We start from the raw sequence: 20,180 nt of genomic DNA, 5'->3' as shown, positions 1-20,180 counted from the left end.
CTGATATTAATAAGGATGTAGGAATGTATTCAGTATCAGAAATATTAAAGAGCATAGTACAGCATTGAGTATAGTGTCTCACCTAAAATTGGTTATTAATTCATGTTTACAGGGAGTATGAATAAATGGATAAATAAAAGACCAGCTTTGCCTGTATGTTATGTCTTATATAGACTCATGATCCTTATAAAATAAATTAGCTCTATGACTTTGAGCAAGGCCTTTAACCTTCCAGCTTTCAATTTGCTCATCCATAAAATTGGTAGTAGTGTGAGGAGGGAGGATGAATTTAAAAATCTCTTCCAGCTCTAAGAAATTTTTAGTTTAGAAAGATTCTTGCTTAAATCTTATCATTCACACCAACAAATAATTCATGGAAAATAAATGCACATACATTGCTTAAGAGATTTGAGAATAACCTGCACCTTCTAAATTTAGTTAGTTTGCAGTGTTTCATATCACTGGTTTTCCTTTATCTCTGTATCATTTTCCCTGATGGGATTGAACTTCATAGTGAACTAGTACCACAAAGGCTAGCTGCTTCAAGCTCTGCTCTTGGGAGAACACAAGCTAAGGCACAACACCACCGCGTGCTTCATATATCTGCATATTTAGTAACAAAACAGAACCATTTTTTGGTCAGTCTTGTCTGATATATTTGATACAGCTGAGATTTCTTTTTAGATTAAAGATAATTATCAGCTCTACTCAAAAGCCTAGGTCAGTTCTACAAAGTTGTATTAAGTGTATACTATATCCAAGACTTTGTATTAAAAGCTGAGGATACAAAACAAATAAGGACACAATTGAATAACTAACCACTATGCAATATTAAGAATTACATTTTAGAGAAATATTTATTAACATGAGAAAATATTCATGATATAGTTTTAGTAAATGAAACATTGCACAAAAGGAGTTTTGTTTCTGCTTAGGAGAGATAAAGAATGCTGCTCCCATTGTGAACATGACAAAAAGCTGAACAATCTTCAAAATTCATTGTTTTAGCCCATCGAAGAGCTGAGGTCAGAAAGCAACAGATGAACTGAATTCCAAAGGTTGACAAGCTCACCCAAGAAGAGATGGGACACAAAATTTGGCAAAGCATGGGAGGAAAAGAAAGTCTTAATAAGTTAGTAAGAATAAAAGAAAAGAAATTTTAGTGAAATCTTAAAGGCCAAATGTATACTAATGTGACAGTATAGAGTAGATGGGAGCCCCAAACAGAAGGGAAGTTCATGCCCATTTGTCAGCAATCTTCCACAGGCTTCCAATCAAATGATGTAATAGGACACTCATGAGACCGACAAGAGAGGCCTCCTCAGTGTTCCAATTATGTAGGGCCTCCCTAGGTTTGAGAATGGAGCAGAAGTACCTGATAAAACCCATCCATACTCTGAGCCTTGCTTGAGTATAAGGTACTAATTTGCTGCCACTGGGCACATAATCTATCTGAGCTATGGACCTTTCTTTTATACAAGACCAAAAGCCATCTACCACTGGGGGTGTCACACTTCTCTGAGACAAAAAAGGAAGTCAACTGATTCTGTGAAAATTGATAATCTGAAGGGTCCCATTGTATTAAGAAAAACAACCAAAAATAAAAACCTTTCCCACAGAGATACCAGGCCCAGAGTAAATTTTAGCAAATGTTTAAAGAATAAATGACACCAATTCTAAAAAAAATTTTCCAGCAAATTGAATAGGAAGCAGCACTTTCAAACACAAGGCAAACATTATCCAAATATCAAAATCAAACAAATGTTGCATGAAAATAACACTAAAGACTAATAATACACATGGACATACATGTAAAAATATCAAAATATTATCAAATAGAATACAACAATTAGCCAAAGAATAATATAACACAAGTAACAAGAATTTAACCCAGGAATACAAATTTGAAATCAAACAATATAATCTACCATATCAACAGACTAAAAGAGGAAGACCATATGACTATCTCAATAGATAAAGAAAACAAATTTGACACAATGCAACATCCATTCATAATTTTAAAAGTCTTAACTAGGAAAACAAGAAAATTTCTTTAAGTTATTAAAAGACATCTAAAAAATGTATCAGCTAACTTTACACCTAATTGTGAAAAACAATTTTCCCTAAGATTCAAAACAAAACAGATACTCTGACTTGTAGCCAAATTATATAAAGAACAATTATCACTCAATAATGCCACAAATTAAAACACAGTCAAAGATTTGAACACACAATTCACCAAAATATATATATGTAAGTTAAAACCATGATGTGATACCCTTTCACTCAAATAGGTAAAATTAAAAATATTTAAAATACCAAGTATCGGCAAAGATTTAGACCAACTGGAACTCTCAGATATTGCTGATGGGAACTCGAAATGGTACAACTACTTTGGAAAACTCCTTGGCAGGTTTTCATAAAGATAAATAAATATTTATATGATGTAGCAGTTCTACTCCTAGGTAATTACTTAAGATAATTGAAAACATATGTCCATAAGAAAAGCTTATACATGATTTTTTATAGCAGCTTTATTCATAATAGTCAACAAGTTGAAATAATTCACATTCTTCTGGGAAATGAATATACAAATTATTACCTTTGCTCATGCATACATTTGCTGATAGACGACTATTGTTTATAGCAAAAATAATAATACATATAGAAGTAAAATGCATGATGACAAGAGCACACAGAGTGAGAGTGAATAGAATCATGTTTTAATAAGCTTTAATATTTTTCTGAAGTTGTATAATCTGTGAGTAAATTATGGAAATTTAAAGGTGCATATTCTAATTTCTAGGGGAATCAGTAAAAAAATCACGAACAAGATATGAAAAATCAATAAAAAGATAAAATGGAAAAGTAACAAATATTTGATTTAGGCAAAAGAAGACAAGAAAGGAGGAAAACAGGAGCTGATGTTACAAATAGAAAATAAATGCTAAAATTTACTCTGCTTTTCTGGCAGAAAATTACCAAGGAAAATAAAAAGCCCTCTCGATTTGTAATAGTGAACTTTCTATTTCTCTCATTGGAAGAAGCTTACATGTGCACCTGGCATTATCTTGGTAGCATCTAAAAATAATAATCGTTACCATTTGGCTCTTAATAATAATCGTTACCATTTGACATTGTAGCACATTGGTTAAGTGAGCAAACCTACAAGCAGAATAAAAACCGATGATCTGCTAAATATGTCTTTTTTTTCTATAGAAAACTGGACACAATACGAAACAACAGTGATATCAATTAATAACATAATGTGCAGTCAATTCACTAGTACTTTTACTCATGCCAGGCCTAGACCTTAAATCAGAAGATGGGTGTCAGATTTGGATACTGTAGTGTTTCAAGAACAAAACAAATTTTAAAAACCAACTGCATTATGTTAAAAGGCGTTTTCTGTAGTGCTTTGATATGTAACTCTGACTGAAGCTCAGCATGCAAGACACTAATCTCAACTTTCATGTAATATACCACTGATGCTCCAGGAAAATAAAATTATAAGACTCTCATGTTATTCCAAACAGACTGAGAAATGTGCCAAGAGGAATTATACCTTAAAATCTTCTATTTCGTTTTCCATAATAGGGGCAAGAGGAGAGAAATATTGTTTACTTGGCTATAAAATCATAATGAATATTTAGCACATTTTTCTTTTAGAAATTGTATGTGAATTGGACTAGAAAATGTTTCATTGTCTCACATCATATTGTTTGTTACTCAGGTTGTGTGTGTGTGTGTGTGTGTGTGTGTCTTTGCATGTGCTGTCATAACCTATCTGGCCAAGCGTGGACTGTCTCTAAAGATTAAGTGCACCTATTTTGAACTGGAGGCTGCATGCCATAATTTTTAGCTAACCCGTTTCCTTCTTAGTGAAAACAGAAATAAAAATATATTGTGCACACTTCATTGCTGGAGCCTTTGACCTCAGCTGCCTGTCTAGCTGAGACTGTGATGAATGCTTTGTGTCCCTTCATTTTTAATTGCTCATAAATTGTTATCCCACGAAACACAAAACTAGCCTTGTCCTCATTTTAGTTGGGGTTGGAGGTCAGCCTAACAGTAATACAATTAAGGAGTGTCTTTGTGTGGGGGTGTGGGAGTGAGGAGGGCACTTGGGTTGCAGAAGAGGGGTAAAGAAATGTAGTCATCCTTTTTTAAGGAAAACACAAAGAAAATTCCAACTTTTGAGGAAAAACATCAAATGGAGCAAATTATGCTTGTTTGACAATTGTGTCCAAAGTGCTTTGAAGGGCATTTCTGGACAGCAACAAAGAAAGTGAATTATATTTCATGCCTGTGCCCAAGCAAAAGTGTGTTTTGTGATTCATGATGTTGAGGATAAATTAATTCTGAGAAAAAAACATTCTCATTTCAGAAGTGCCATCGAAGCCCAGGTTGTTTTCAAAAGAGACAGTGTAAGGCAGAAGCCAGCCTTCGGCTTTGTGCCACTCTCTGTTATCACCTGGATAAGCAGCTCAAGGAGATTTCTCTAGCTGACATCTGACTCCAATGCACCATGGATTTTCTGTGAGTTTTGCAGAGTCAGTCATTGCTTTCAATTATGCTCCCTCTATTACTCAGCAAATAATGTATGACCCTAAACAGTCATGTTGGAATTATCAATGGAACTAAAGCTTTGAATTTCTCTTCTCATTTGTGAAGACTGTCAAAACATAGATGACTATGTAGCTTTCTCTATTCTGCCTAAAACAGTTTTTAAAGCCCAGCTAGTGATCTATTGACTGATTTTACTATTTTTATTAAACCAAACCAGAAGCAGCATGGTCTAAATGTGAGCAGAGTTGGACTCTTATAGTGAGACCACGCCTTTTCTTTGTTTTCCAGCCCCAAACTTTCTGACTTCCTTCAATTTCAGAAAAGTGCTGACGTCCCTGGATTAGACTATTTTCAAAATGAAAATATATGTTCAATACTTACCTCATAAAAATATTGTGTAGGCAAGGGAAGAATATATATATATCACAGCCTTCCTTCTCAGAAAACATGTAAAATATTTTTGGCTATTGTTATAATTCTTGGGTAATATAATTCAGGCAGAAACAATAGGGGGTGCATTAATAAAATCAGTGGATTACAAGTTAGGAACTGGAACTAGAGACCAGTTCTACCATTCCCTAGATCTGGGATCTTCACCACATCATGGGATTCCATTTTCCTTACTAGTAAAATAAATTGGTGGCTTTCAATTCTAAAATTATGAAATTGTTTATATAAGGGAGAAGTGATCCCTTGTTCCTCAATGAGAAAGAAAAAGAGAGGGTAGAGAGGGAGAAAGGAAGGGAGGACTACATGCAATTATTGAAAGAAAGAGAGAGAGAGAGAGAGAGAGAGAAATTATTAAGTATATCAAGATCAAGAATAGCCCTATATTTGGCTGGAAATTTTTGCCAGAAAATTTCAGGACTTTTAAAGCCCTGAGGACAATAAAAATTATTTTTTTAAGGAAAATTTTATTTTTCTTTGTTTTATACTCTAAAAATAAGCTCATTGCAGTAACAAATGATTCTGGTGCTTGGTTTCTTGGATGTTGACAGTATTGGCACTTTATCATAAGAAGGAGGGCAGAACTAACTGGTTCATAAGGTTCCCAGTGGTCCGAATAGCAGAAAAATCTGTTAGAGTCATGATGAGCGAGTTGTTGGCTGAATTCAACAGCTCACAAGTCTAAAACTGCTCATCTGTGTCCTCACCAGTAACTGCTACTTGACTACAATAAGAATCACCGCATCTTTACATGCTACCAAAAATGATAATAATAATGATGCCTAGTCATTAGAGAATAAAGTTTTATTTTATTTTTGAAAGCATTTCATAAAATCTTCCAAATTGAAAGAAAAATCAAATGAAAGCATTAAATACCAGATATAAGAATTAGAGGTATCTAAAAGTTTTGCCTGATATGTGATACATGACAGAATGAAAGTTGTAATTTGTTTTTAACCATTCCAAATACACTAGACATCAATCAGAGAGTGTACTATGTATGTTAGTTCAGTCTCAAACAAATGGCTTAGGTAATATTTAAAATAAGATTAAAATATGTTTTTAATCGTTATTGAAATTGACATTTTCTCCCTTTTTCCTACTTGAGACGCCCCTCGTAGGTTTTTGGTTTATACCTTTCCTGAAGACCAAAATAACTGGATTCACACACCAACATATCGAGAATTTTCAAATGAGTTGTAGAATTAAGATAGGGAGACACACGTCACCATCTTGTAAATAAATGTTTTGTTTTGTTTTGTTTTGTTTTGTTTTGTTTTGTTTTGTTATTGACTCTCTCCTCACTATAATGTATACTCCATGAGAGCAAGAATATTGTCTGCTTTTCTTTCCCATTTTCCTATATCTCCAGGGCCTAGAAGAGTGACTGGCCCATAATAGTTGCTCACTAACCATTTATTATAGTTAGTAATGCTTTTCGTGATGTTTCAAAGGTGTGAAGGGCATTGTATCTATATTGACATAAAATTTTGTACAGAAAATTATGCCCCAACTTCTCAGTCAATCCTTAAATCTTTTTTACTTTAAGAATATGATTAAAAATTTAACCTATATTTTGTTAAACATAAAATAAAATTTAAAATATAAATATATAAACATTTATTAAATGAATGAATGCTTATTTCCTGAAGTATAAATAAGAATACTAAGCTTCTACAAATCAGTCCCAGAGCCAATGGGCTCTAATACTAACTTTCTTAAGATATCATTTGCTACTTCCTTCTTGGACCATCACAGTTCTGCCAAATTGAGATAACCAAAATAGTTGTCTCAGAATATTTTTTTAGTATCTCATTTGGCAAGACAATAAATATAGTTTAGGTTTAAAGTTTGATTCCTCATACAATCAAAACTCTTTCCTCAGGCCATTGGCTAGTTTTTAACCTATTCTATAGAGGAATGCACAGGATCCAAAATAATAAATTCCTCACTAAATTAAATAAACATTTTATTTGAGGTTTGATATTATAATAATGCTTTTATAAAATACATATGATTTTTGTCATATGATTTTTATCAGTGTGTATTTTTGTCATTTACTCAAATGTATTTATGTAATTATTTAAACTAACCCTGAAAATAGTTTTCAAAAGTTACTTGGCTTGCAGATTTTGTTATCATTGTTGTTCTGTAGAATTTACTTTTGAGTAAAACACTATATTGTTAGACAATCCCACAGTTATGTAACTACTCACAGCAGAAACATTAAGATTGTGCATTAAAATTAGGTATTTATATATGGCAAACTAATAAAAGCCCTTTGAAAACATGCGAACCTGGCATTTTTGAAATGATCACTCAAGTATTTTTTGTAATTGCATATGAAAATTCAAATATGAGTGCCTAATGTTAATGCTAAGCAGACTACAAATTACAATTGAGAATTAAGGAATATTTCATTTGTCACTTCCAAGCACCTTCCTCATACTGGCCATTTCATCAAAAAGTACTGGTAGTTTATGACATTTGCATGATGAGAACCTCATGGTAATTCAGTATGTCACTTGCATTTTTCTTGTGTTGGCTAACAAAAGAAAAATAGTATAATGCTATATATGAAATGTTTCACACATGTTGACAGTGATATCATTGTAGCATTAGCTTCTTACCCAAAGGAAATTGATCATATTAATTTAAGTTTATAGAGAACACTTTGAAAAAATAATGCTTCGTATAGTTGGTGAACAATTTAATTGCTAAAAATGTTTCTCATCCTTAATGCACTAATGATTGCGTGTCTTACTCATAAGTCTCTAGCTCTCTAGACTTGCTGGACCGTTTTTGGCCATTCAGCTGGCTCAGAGTGACCTCTTCTGTCTTCAGTGTTTATCTGCTTAGAACTTTCTGACAGATGGAAGGCTCCCAGTGTGTATCTTTTTGCTCCTCGCAGTAATCAAGGGCTAGAGGTATGCATAAAAACCATAATGTAGGTTTTGTTAAGGGGATATCCAGACCAATTGCTAAATTTCACATTGCAACAATGTTTAAATGTTAAATTTTAACTAATAACTACAGTCTTAGGATTCAGCTACTCTCAAAAGTTTCCTAGTGGACAGAAACTAAATGTGTACTCTCGAGATCCGGGCACTAGTCAAAGCACTGTACCATCAGAACAATTCTTTAAAATACTTCATTTTGCCTGAAATGTCGATATCAATGTTCACATTCTACACCTATACATGTATACTTATTTTAATATTCAATACGTTCTCCTAAGACTTCAAATAAAATTGATGCTCCCTGGAGGAGATTCACTTTTTCCTTTCACTTTTCCTATTTTTGACACCCTAACCACTCACCTGCACAGATATACTCCAGTTTGAGATGAATATTTAGTGGTCAGCAATGCTAAATAATAACAACTAAGGTTTATTGGCTTTGGCAAGGGTCTCATGGTGCTGCTTCTCAGAACCCAAATGGCATTTCATATCCCCGCCAGCTCAGAAATACATAAAAGATCAGCCATATTCTATTACACAGACTTCTGAGAGCTAGCCAAAGCCCAGCTCCACTGAATGATTAGATCCATTTTTTTCCTTTCTTTCTCTCTCTCATTTCTTCCTTTCTTCCTTCCTTCCTTCCTTCCTTTCTTTCTTTTTTTTTTTAGAAAAAAATATATAGCATATATAGAGCTAAAGTGTTATCAGAGGGAACTGTAAGCCCACTCAGGAAAATTCAGAGGTAAAAAAAAACAAGAGAAGTTGTCTTTGCCTCACCATCAACCCTCCAACCTTTTCCCCATGGAAAGGAAGACTCCAGTCTTGACAGCCTTTCTGGAGCACCACTATTTTCTCTATATCTAGTTTGGGCTGAGTCTCAGTCACTTCACATACACAAAGATGTAAAGTGTCTACATAAACATAACAAGTGGCTTAGGGTTGTTCACCCTATGTTACAAAAATGCAAAGCTTCGATTTTTTGATACTCTTCATTTTTCAGCCCCTATACAATGGATGTCACTAATGTCACCTTTCAGTAAGATAGCCGTGGCCAGCAGAAGGCCTGGAAATGCCAATTGTAATTAACTTTCTTTTCAAATATGTTTGACAGTTTCATGCTGAGAAGTGCTTCTTACCTTTTGAACTTTCAGATTGCTTGGCTGAGCAAAATGTGTATCATTTTCTTTTAAAATTACCTTACAAAGAGCTATGTGATATGATATTCTTGCACACGTCAGCCATTTATAAGAGATTTAGATTTTTAAACAGATTATCCTTGTTCCAAATGAGAGACCTTGCTTTTGTCTGAAGCATGGGCTATGTTCAGGTGCACAGCAGAGCCCCAGGACAAGGACGCTCATATATTCATAAATGTCAAAGATGACGACCCTTTCTCCTAGGCCTATCATCCCAGCTGCTCCAGAAGGTAATATTCCTGAGACCTGTGAAAGCCAGAACCATGTTCTTTGGCAGTAACTAAAGATAGGAAAGAAATGCTACTTGGGTCCACTTTCCTACAATATGGTTATTCATCATTTTTAAAATGACATCAAAAATCAATAAAAATGGAAGAACTCTATAAATGCATCTTTTCCTAATTGAGAGGCTTAACCTGACTTTTGCAGTAAGAATAATATACCTTACTGTGACCTACTTAAAAAATGTAAAAAGTCACTTTGTATCTGCTTGTTTCAGTCTTTCATTTGGTCTTTCTACTCTTTTTTTCATAGCAGGAGTACTCATACAAAAAAGGAAAAAAAGTATAGATCCTCACCAGCATTTTGATCAAGGAGAAAGGTTTCATACTTCAATAGTGCACGTAATGGAATTGGTCAGATTTGAAGCATAGGAGCACATTTTATCTTGGATCTTTAATTTTTTACAGTTCAGCTGACAGAAATTTAACTAAAAAATGTTGGTTATGTGACCAGTAAGTGGACCCCCCAAAATAACGTTTGCCTTAATTTTGCTGCTGATAATCAGAAAGGGAGAGAAATAAGCACATTTTTATTACTCTTTCGATTAATTAGAAATAATTCAAAAATCAGTTCTGTAAGACTGTCCTCCCCACCCCCAAGATACAAATATGTCAATTACTCATAATTCTTACACTGATTGAAAACCTAGAGAATTAACAATAATTCTGAATAATTATTCTGAAAAATAATTGTGAATAAAAAATTATATAAAACTACATTTTAAATTATCTTTCCTAGCTACCAAGAAAATAAAATAGGTCATTGAGACTCATGGTGTCCTAGAAGATGGCAACATGAACTTTTTTTCCCAAAAGTATAAAAATGAGAATAAAAAGCACATTCTCCATCCCTTCAAAGCAAAATAGCTCTAACTAACTTATAGTGTTAACAATTTCAATTTGATTTTGAAATTATAAAAGCCTTTCGGTTCAAACTTCAGCTTCCTGTAAATACACTATTTGGTATTCTCTGTTGAGCTTACTTTTAACAGGACCTCTGAAGTTTAGGAATGGATGGCTTTCTGTCAGTCATCTTTTCTATTAAACTTGGATAAACTTTAACACCGTTTGTTGCTCCAGTGTAAGAAACCAAACTAAGGCAGTCAGATGCATTGAGGCACCTACACAGGATGCCTATCATCCTTTAGAAAATGAGTCTAGAGTCTTCGAGAGCTTCTATTGTAAGTCTCCTCCCATGAACCAATGATGTTTATGGGCTCCATAAGTCTGATTAATTCCCATTGTTAGGACTTGTTTCAAAGAATATGTCTGTAAGTCAGCTGGTAAAACCATGTCCATATCAGCCTTATTATTTTACCACATGCTTTTTGAGAGCACATGTAAAAAGAATAAGATAGAAGAAACTTCCCCCTGATGTTTCCATTTAAGAAAGTGATGTAAATAAAACGTTGCTTAAAAAATTCAATATAATATCAACTCAACTTTTCCGGAACCCCAAGAAAAGTTTAATTTGGGTTAGGAAGTTATGTCTAGTTTTTTTTTTGCTCTAAACATCATACTTCTAAGGCAATAAAATAAATTGTTCACAAACAGTTTCAAGGTTGAATATGACTCAAAAGAGGAAGTTAGAAAAGGCAAGATAGACAGGAGATGTGAAGGCATGCAAATATTTTGGCAGTCATGATACACATAATTTTACCTTACCCTACCACAAAATAAAGAACAGGGTAGGACTTTGGTAATGAAGTGTGAAAGAACTTGATCTGTAAATACAGTTGACTTGTGCCTGATATTTAACTTCAGTTTCAAGAGATCTAATGATGTGTTCCCTAGTACTGGGTTTTAGTATTAAACCTGTGGGCTACCTACAAAACTTGGGAAAGATTCTAATTAATTCTGATCTGTAAGAAGCAAGCAGATATAACTCTACCACATATCAAAACCTGAGTTATCTGAAATGCTCACCTACTTTCTGAAATTACCACTGTGTAAAGAAGCCTACATATATAATCAGTGTCTGTTTGTTTCACTTCCTTTTCCAATGTACATTCCACTTAGTGAGCTCACTCAGTACCTTTTGACTGAGCATATAGAGGCCCCAAATAACTTGGTGGATTCCAGAAGATGCATCGCTAATGTGTGTGTGTGTGTGTATTCCTGTTAATCAGAGTGTGTGTGTGTGTGTGTGAAAAATTATTTGGGGGGTATATAGACAAGGACATCTTGCATTTGTTACATCTAATTTCTGAGAGAAGTGGAAGAATAAAAACATAGAATCCACAAGGTCCACGTTGTGCCAAATCCCTGGGAACTATATAAGAGACTGCTCAAAACTATGATGGGATAAAAAACAAATAGTCAAAGATTATTTTACAGGCAGAATAAATGAACTGGATTAGGAATATAGATACACACCTAAAATAGCCATGCCACAGGGATGGTTCAACATATGCAAATTGATTACTGTGATACACCACATAAACAAATTAAAAAATAAGAATCATGTGATTATATCAATAGATGCAAAAAAAGCCTTTGACAAGATAGAGCATCCATTTATGATCAAAACGCTTAACAAAATCAGTATAGAAGGAAAATACCTTAACTTAATAAAGGCCATCTATGACAAACCCTCAGCCAACATTATACTTAATGGTGAAAAACTAAAAACCTTCCCTCTAAGATCAGGAACAAGGCAAAGCTGTCCACTATTGCCACTGTTATTCAATATAACATTGGCGGTCCTAGTGAGTGCAATCAGGCAAGAGAAAGATATAAAACGCATTCAAATAGGAAACGAAGAAGTTCAAACTGTCACTATTTGCAGATGACATAAACATGATTCTCTATATAGAAAACCCTAAAGACTCCACAAGAACACTACTAGAAACAATAAGCAAATACAGTAAAGTCTTTGGATACAAAATCAATGTTCAAAAATCCATAGCATTTCTATACTCTAATAATGAAGCATCAGAAAAAGAAATAGAAAAAAATAATTCCTTTTTCAATTGCAACAAAAAGAATAAAATACCTAGGAATAAATTTAATAAAACATGTGAGGGATCTATATAATGAAAACTAGAAGATCTTATTAAAAGAAATCAAAGAAGATACAAAGAAATGGAAAGATATTCCATGTTCTTGGCGTGGAAGAATCAACATAGTTAAAATGTCCATATTACCTAAAGCTTATACAGATTTAATGCAACCTCTATCAAAATCCCATCGGCATTTTTTAAATAAATAGAACAAAAAACCATCAGATTTGTGTGGAAGCACAAAAGATCCCAAATTGCCAAAGCCATCTTGAGAAAAAAGAACGAGGCTGGAGGCATCACTCTGTCTGACTTCAAATTATACTACAAAGCAACAGCAATCAAAACAGCATGGTATGGCAGCAAAACAGACACACAGACCAGTGGAACAGAATCGAGAGTCCAGAAGTAAATCCATATTTATATGGGCAAATAATTTTTGACAAAAAAAGCCAAAAATATACAGTGGAGAAAGGAAAGCCTCTTCAGTAAATGGTGCTGGGAAAATTGGAAGGCCACCTGCAAAAGAATGAAACTAGACTGTTATCTATCACCACACACCAAAATTAACTCAAAATGGATTAAGGACCTGAATATAAGACCTGAAACAATAAAATGCATAGAAGAAAATGTAGGGACTAAACTCAGGGACCTTGGACTTAAAGAGGATTTTATGAATTTGATCTCAAAGGCAAGGGAAGTAAAAGCAAAAATAAATGAATGGGACTATATCAAACTAAAAAGCTTCTGCTCGGCAAAATAAATCATCAACAAGATAAAGAAACAACCATCCAAATGGAAAAATATATTTGCAAGCAACGCCTCCGATAAGGGCCTAATATCCAAAATATACAAAGAACTCATTTGACTCAATAACAACAAAAAAACAAACGATCCAATCAAAAAATAGGCAGAGGACCTAAACAGACACTTCTCACTAGAGGACATACAAATGGCCAACAAATATATGAAAAGATGTTCAACATCACTAGCTATTAGGGAAATGCAAATCAAAACCACAATGAAATTCCATCTTACACCTGTCAGAATAGCTATAATCAACAGAACAATTAATAACAAATGTTGGAGAGGATTCAGAGAAAAAGGAATCTTCATACACTCCTGGTAGGACTGCAGATTGGTACGGCCACTATGGAAAACAGTATGGAGGTTCCTCAAAAAACTAAGTGATCTACCATAAGATCCAGCAATCCTTCTACTGGGTATTTACCCCAGAGACTTGAAAACCCATAACTAAAAAGATATTTGCATACCGATCTTCATGGCAGCATTATTCACACTGGCCGGGACATGGAAACAATCGAAGTGTCCTACGATAGATGATTGGCTAAAGAAGCTATGGTACATAGATACAATGAAATATTAGCCATAAGAAGAGATGAAATACTACCATTTGCGACAACCTGGATGGACCTTGAGATAATCACGCTAAGTGAAATAAGCCAGACTGAAAAAGTTGACAATCACATGATATCACTTATATGTGGGATATAAACGTCAAAGCAACAAATGAACAGGACAAACAGAGACCTAGGGACATCCAATGGACTAGTGGTTACCAGAGGGTAGGGGGTGGGAGAAGAAGGAAGAGGTAGACAGGCTAAAGGGGGTCAAATATAGAGGAGTTGGTGAAGGATGAAGTGAGTAAAGGGGATCGAATATAGGTAGCTGAAGGAAATTGGACTCTGGGTGGTAATCACAGAATAGAATATATAGATGTCAAATTATAATGTACACCCTAAAATTATATAATTGTATTAACCAATGTTACCCCAATAAACATAAAAAAATAAATAAATAAAATAAAATAAAATAGCCATGCCTATAAATTTTCATGTGTGCCTATTTTATTTTTGAGAATAAAATTTATAGAATAGATAGATAGATAGATAGATAGATAGATAGATAGATAGATAGATAGATAGATGAATAGATAGATGATAGATAGATAGATAGATAGATAGATAGATAGATAGATAGATAATAGAGTTTGACAACTCTTAGCTGAACTTAAAACTATATACAGCTGTAGCAGTTCTTTATATTTTTATTTTTAACAATGAGTTACTATTTTTCATATTTTGAAAAAATAGAAATGTCTCACTCATTCCTCTTGAATTTCCCTGGCACATAATTGTTACAATGAATGTCACATGTAAATTAATAGGGATTGGCATAAAAATCAAATAAAAATTTATGCTTTTTAATATTTGTTAATGTGAGTATGCAATACTAAATAATAGAGTTGGTGAAAGAAATAAGTGAATCTACCTATATCTTGTCATCGTTTTTCACTGACCAAATATATAAGGCAAGATGGAAATACTTGTTTATTTGAGTGGATGTGTCAACTATATTTTCTTAGAAGGAGGAAGAGGAAAAGAAGGACAACTCGGAGCAATTTATAAGCAGACATTGTTATTTATAATTGCAAAGCTAAATATATGAGATGCAAGGCCAGGTAGTCAAATGCCAAGTGGCACTCTGTCTAAATTCAGTAAAAATTTATTGTGTAGCTACATGTGAAAGACGCCATGTACAGTAGACAGCTATGATCAATTTCTGTTAGCATCTGGGCTGTACTTCATTGTTAAATAAAAAGTCAATTTTATCACTTTTAAGGAAAAGGTGTTTTATATTTTATCCTTTTTTCTTTTTATGCCTGAGTCTTCAGGAAGCTGAGTTCTTGGAGCTCATAGCTGAACTCCTTAGCTAGAGTTTTGGACTCTGCACAGCCCTTATTATATTATTCCTGGACTCTTATTCTTATTTTTAAACATTCTTATGTAGTGCATTTTTTGTAATCGTCCTCACATTTTTTAATTAGAAGGAATTTTAATGTATGTTGTTTTCTTTGCCTCTTGCTGACTTTATTGAACAATTATCTAATACCTAGAATCAAACTCATATAACCCAGTTAGGACATCCCAAAGCTGCCTTTGCCTACTCATATTCTTCATCACACACATTAACTCTCAGACATTCCTTAAAAATCGGCCCAGCTTTGTTACACTGGAAAGAGTGAAAATAAGAGAGAACTGGACTTGAAGACAAAGAGCAAAATCTGTATAATACCCTTAAAGAAGCCCCTGAACTCGGCGGTCCTGAATGTGACACGAAAAGGCATGTTATATTTTTGAAAAGAGCCCAACCAGAGGCCCGAGAAACTGTACGAGGAAAATTCAAATAGGTTATTTAGATGCTTGCACTGGGAATGCCATCTGGAATTCTGCCCCAGCTTCCCACTTGTACAGATCCAAAGCCCCCATGGGAAGACCGCAGGGTAGGGAACACCATGAGGTACCTCTCCCCACCAAGCCCCCTCTCAGGATAAGAGTGCCTGTTTTTATCAGGTCCCCAGGATTAGGTAGGGGAATGCGAGTGGGACAAAACCATGGCTCTGATCTAAGCCCTATATTAATATTAACTCATTTAATCCTCTTAATACCCTGTCAGATATGAATGAAGTCAAATTCCCTTTAAGTTCCTCTCCCATAGTCCTTTCTGAACTTCTTCTCTGTCATCTGACACATGCTAAGTTATCACGCCATTTCCAGATACGGAAAAGCTCCCAGTCACGCATGTCCAGCAGTCAGGCCCTTGCCATTATACTCCCTGAAGACTGCATCGTGTTCCAAAATCACCACGTTCTCTTCACGACTCCACACCTTTCAGAACTTTCACTACATCTGACCCAAGATAAATGATGTTTATCCAAGTAAATTCCTCAATGGTCAACTTTTAGGCAGTCTTAAAAATTTTATCAATGCTTTTGGACATAAAAGCCTTGATAGAGAAGTGGTGAAGCAGGTTAACTGAAGCCCCTGGATTATAGGGAACTAATCCCAGAATATCGGCTCTTACTGCCAGTCTAATCTTTCTTGAACAAAGCCCAGCACTATTCTTTTGTTTTTCCAAGTATTGGGCTGTGATCCATGAAATCATCTTGGTCCTTACAAAGCCATCCCTGCACCTGCCCTCTACGGATTTAGAGAAGAATGGTGTCCAACAGAAATGTTACGTGAGCCACAAATGCAAACACTATAAGTCATTTTAAAGTTTCTAGTGGCCACATTTTAAAAAGTAAAAAGACAGGTGTATTAATTTGCTATGACTGCCATAATAAAATACCATAGATTGGATAGCTTAAACAACAGAAATTTATATTCTAATAGTCTGGCACTTGAGAGTACTAGATCAAAGTGCTAACAGGGTTGGTTTCTCCTGAGGTCTCTCTCCTTGTCTTGCAAACAGCTGCTTTCTCTCTGTGTCCTCATATGATCTTTCCTCTTTATGCACACATTCATTTTTCATGGTAAATCTTCGAAATACGGTGTGTATTTAAAACTTATACTAAATCCTAATTCAGACTAACCCCTGACCACTTTGTAAACACTCAGTAGCTACATGCAGCTTATGGCTACCATATTGGGCAGCACAGGTATAGCAAAACCAGAGCTATTACTCCAGTGACCACTCTTTAAGCAGCAACCTAGAACTCATCCCCACATGCTTAGGCTTTGGAGATTTTTGCCCAGGTAAAATGACTTTAGTGACAATAAACTATTAAGAGTAAGGAGTAAATGTTCCCAATACATCTGTCAATTCCTCATGCTCATCCTAACACCATCCCACAGTGTCTTCTGCTATTTTCGACTAAGCTATTCCCCTTTGCTGCACGGTGACCCAACACTTTCTATCTGAATAGAGCACACTTACGAAGATCATAGCACTATTGACCGAAGTGAGAAAACAGAACTCTCTACAAAACCACGTCCATGGCTGCTATCTGAGGCAACGAGGACTATTTCAAGGTACTGTTTATGACTGATATACTGGAGCTAGACTACCAATTTACTTGTCTGTACATATGTAGAATTATTTATTTTTACATGTAATATTTGTTATGAGATATTTAAAGAGTTTGACTTTTTTTATAGGAAGCAGCACTCATCTAGAAGACTTTGTGGAATAAAATCTGACAACTTTGTACAGCAGAATTAAGATCTGGAAAGGTAGAAAGCAAGACCCACTTAATAAACTGTTTTAATGTTCTGAGCAAAGGAAATGAAAATGTGAGCCACATTTAAAAGGAAGGTTATCATTTACTGAGATTGGATGTAAGGAATAAAGGTAAGAGAAAAGTCAAGATGATTTTATGATTTTAAAAGAAAAGACTAATGGCAGTTTACAAGATCTGTTCTATCTCTTCACCAAGATTCTCTGAGCAGTTTCCTTTAACTATCAATAACCTCTACACAGATTATTCCCAAATCTATATTTCCTACCAAAACCTTCTGAGCACCACTGCCACATTTCTAGCTTCCAGGTAGAAATACTTCTAGGAATTTCTTTCATAAATTAAAAATCCACTTGTAAAAATTAAAGTGGCTCTCCCCGTCTCACAACAAACCTGTGTTTCTTTCTGGCCTCTCCATTTTTCTTAATATAGCCTCCATTCTCCTTGGGACTCAAAGTGAGTTTCACTCAGAATATTCTATATAAAATTCTAGCAATTTTTTTTCATTTTTTCTTGACTTCGTATATTTTTATACATTCTTTATACATTCTCACTGCCATTGCCCTAATTTTTTCTTGGTTACTTTGTTCCAGGCTAGTATGCTAGTCTCTAACTAGTCCTGTTGTTCATATCTATCCCAATGTATGCTACATAAAGCTGCCATTTAACCATTCTAAATCAGAGCTATTAACCCACTGACTCTTCAATAACTATTCATGACTCTCTTCTGTATACTCAATATTTCATATTTCTAGTTTGGCTTTTGAGGTCAGGACAAACCCAACCCCCAACTTCCCTGCCATCCTATACCATCCTCTACATAAACTACAGCTTATCTGAATTAGTGCTCACTATCATCTTTAAAAATTCACTAAGTTTTCTCAGTTCCAAACTTTTTCTTACATGTTGCAGTTAGAGGTGTAAGAGATTGCTACAGAACATGTGGATTGCCGAAAGCAAGAATGGCATCGTAGATAATTAGTTATGAGGTTTTAGCAGTAATCCAGGCAAATAGCTGACAGGGGCTTAGAAGAGATGGTGAACATAAAGATAGTGAGAAGCGGACAAATTTAAGATAAGTTCGAAGGTAGTTTATGAGACTTTTTGACAAGTTGGCTGTATGGAGTTCCAGAGAAAACATAATCAAATTCAATGATAATATAACAGAATAGAAGCAAATCCGAGGATGCATGTAATATTTGGCAAGGAGAGATTAATCCATGGGAGCTAAGGAGAGAATCATCGAAAAGCTTCCCTGCAAACAACTTTTACTATTTCGAAGTACTCTGAGTCATCCATACTAAGTTTGTGCCGTGTCTCTTAATGAAATATAGTCTTAAAGGCCAAAAATCTAACAAATATTTTTATATTCCCCCTACACACAACACCCAGAAAGTGCTTTATGCATAATGGCATACCATATAAATTTTGAATGAATAAATAAATGAACGAATGTAAATTTAAATGGTAAAAGTGGGATGGTGATATCACTGACAGAAACAGGAAAGTGAAAAGAGCAGGTTGGGCTGGGAAGGGAGAGGTACAGAAAGATGTTGGTTAAGAAGTAAACATACAATGTTTAAGAAGAAATGATCAATGATTATATTAAATTTTATTTCAGGATAACAGGAAAGTATAGAAATGTACTACTATCTACTACAGGCTTATGACTTGGTGACTTAGGGTAAAGTTTTGTCCTGTTAAAACAGTCAGTCAATAATAGCATCTTCTCTATGCCAAATATGGTGAATGGGGATTTTATGGGCATCTCTTAATCCTAACACAGTTCTGTGAAGTAGCTTTTTGTATCAACATCTCACAGAGGAGAGAACTGAACCATAGAAAGTTTAAGTACTTTCCCGAAGCCACACAGTTAAAGTTGAAGAATTTGGATTCAAGATCATTTTTAAACATCTGCTGACTTTACCCACTTTTAACAGCACACTGTCCTCTCCTTGTAATTCTATACATTTCTAATATAAGGTTATCTATAAATAAATTAATTGGTTTTTTTAAACATAGATACTTGTGAAACTGAACTGTAATTCCCTACTATATCCCTTCAAGGAGTTTCTAATATTTAAGTTCATCTCAAGCTCATTTTTAATTGTTCATATTTGAACTATGTCAGCAAAGTACATATATGTTGATTATATCTATAAACTCACTCTACAGTTTCAATTCCTTGAGAGATCAACATTTATCACTCTGGTTAGTGGCAATCATTATTTTAGAATAGACTTCACATTTTTCCTGTCACACACCGATATTGTGGCCCAGAGTTCTAGAAAAAAGATGAGAATGGAGAATAAGTACTGTTACTGACACCAAAGCAATGAAAATCTTTCTCTCAGATACACAGATACTATGTAAAAAAGGAAAAGTAACCCCAAAATAATTGATTTATTTTAAACAAATGCTAGAGGCTTCTAAACATTTTTTTTGGTGGCAGAGAGAGCCTATATTATCCTGGGTCATTTTAATCAAATTTGAAAATAAACCTCTATTTTTTAATAAAGGGATTTTGCCCTTGTTTCAAGAAAATGAATCTTGGTACTTAGGCAGGAATGAGGCTATTACTGTATCTTGATAATACTAATCAACAATGTAGCAGAGGAAAATGATAGCCCAGTTGCAGACTACATAGAAGGAGCAGGAAGCTGATGGGGCTTATTGCTTTTAAATGT

Source organism: Pteropus medius, unplaced genomic scaffold, assembly GCF_902729225.1.
Source record: "Pteropus medius unplaced genomic scaffold, Ma_sr-lr_union100, whole genome shotgun sequence".
NCBI lineage: Eukaryota > Metazoa > Chordata > Mammalia > Chiroptera > Pteropodidae > Pteropus > Pteropus medius.
The sequence above is the reverse complement of the archived record's forward strand: the minus strand, read 5'-3'. Positions refer to the sequence as shown.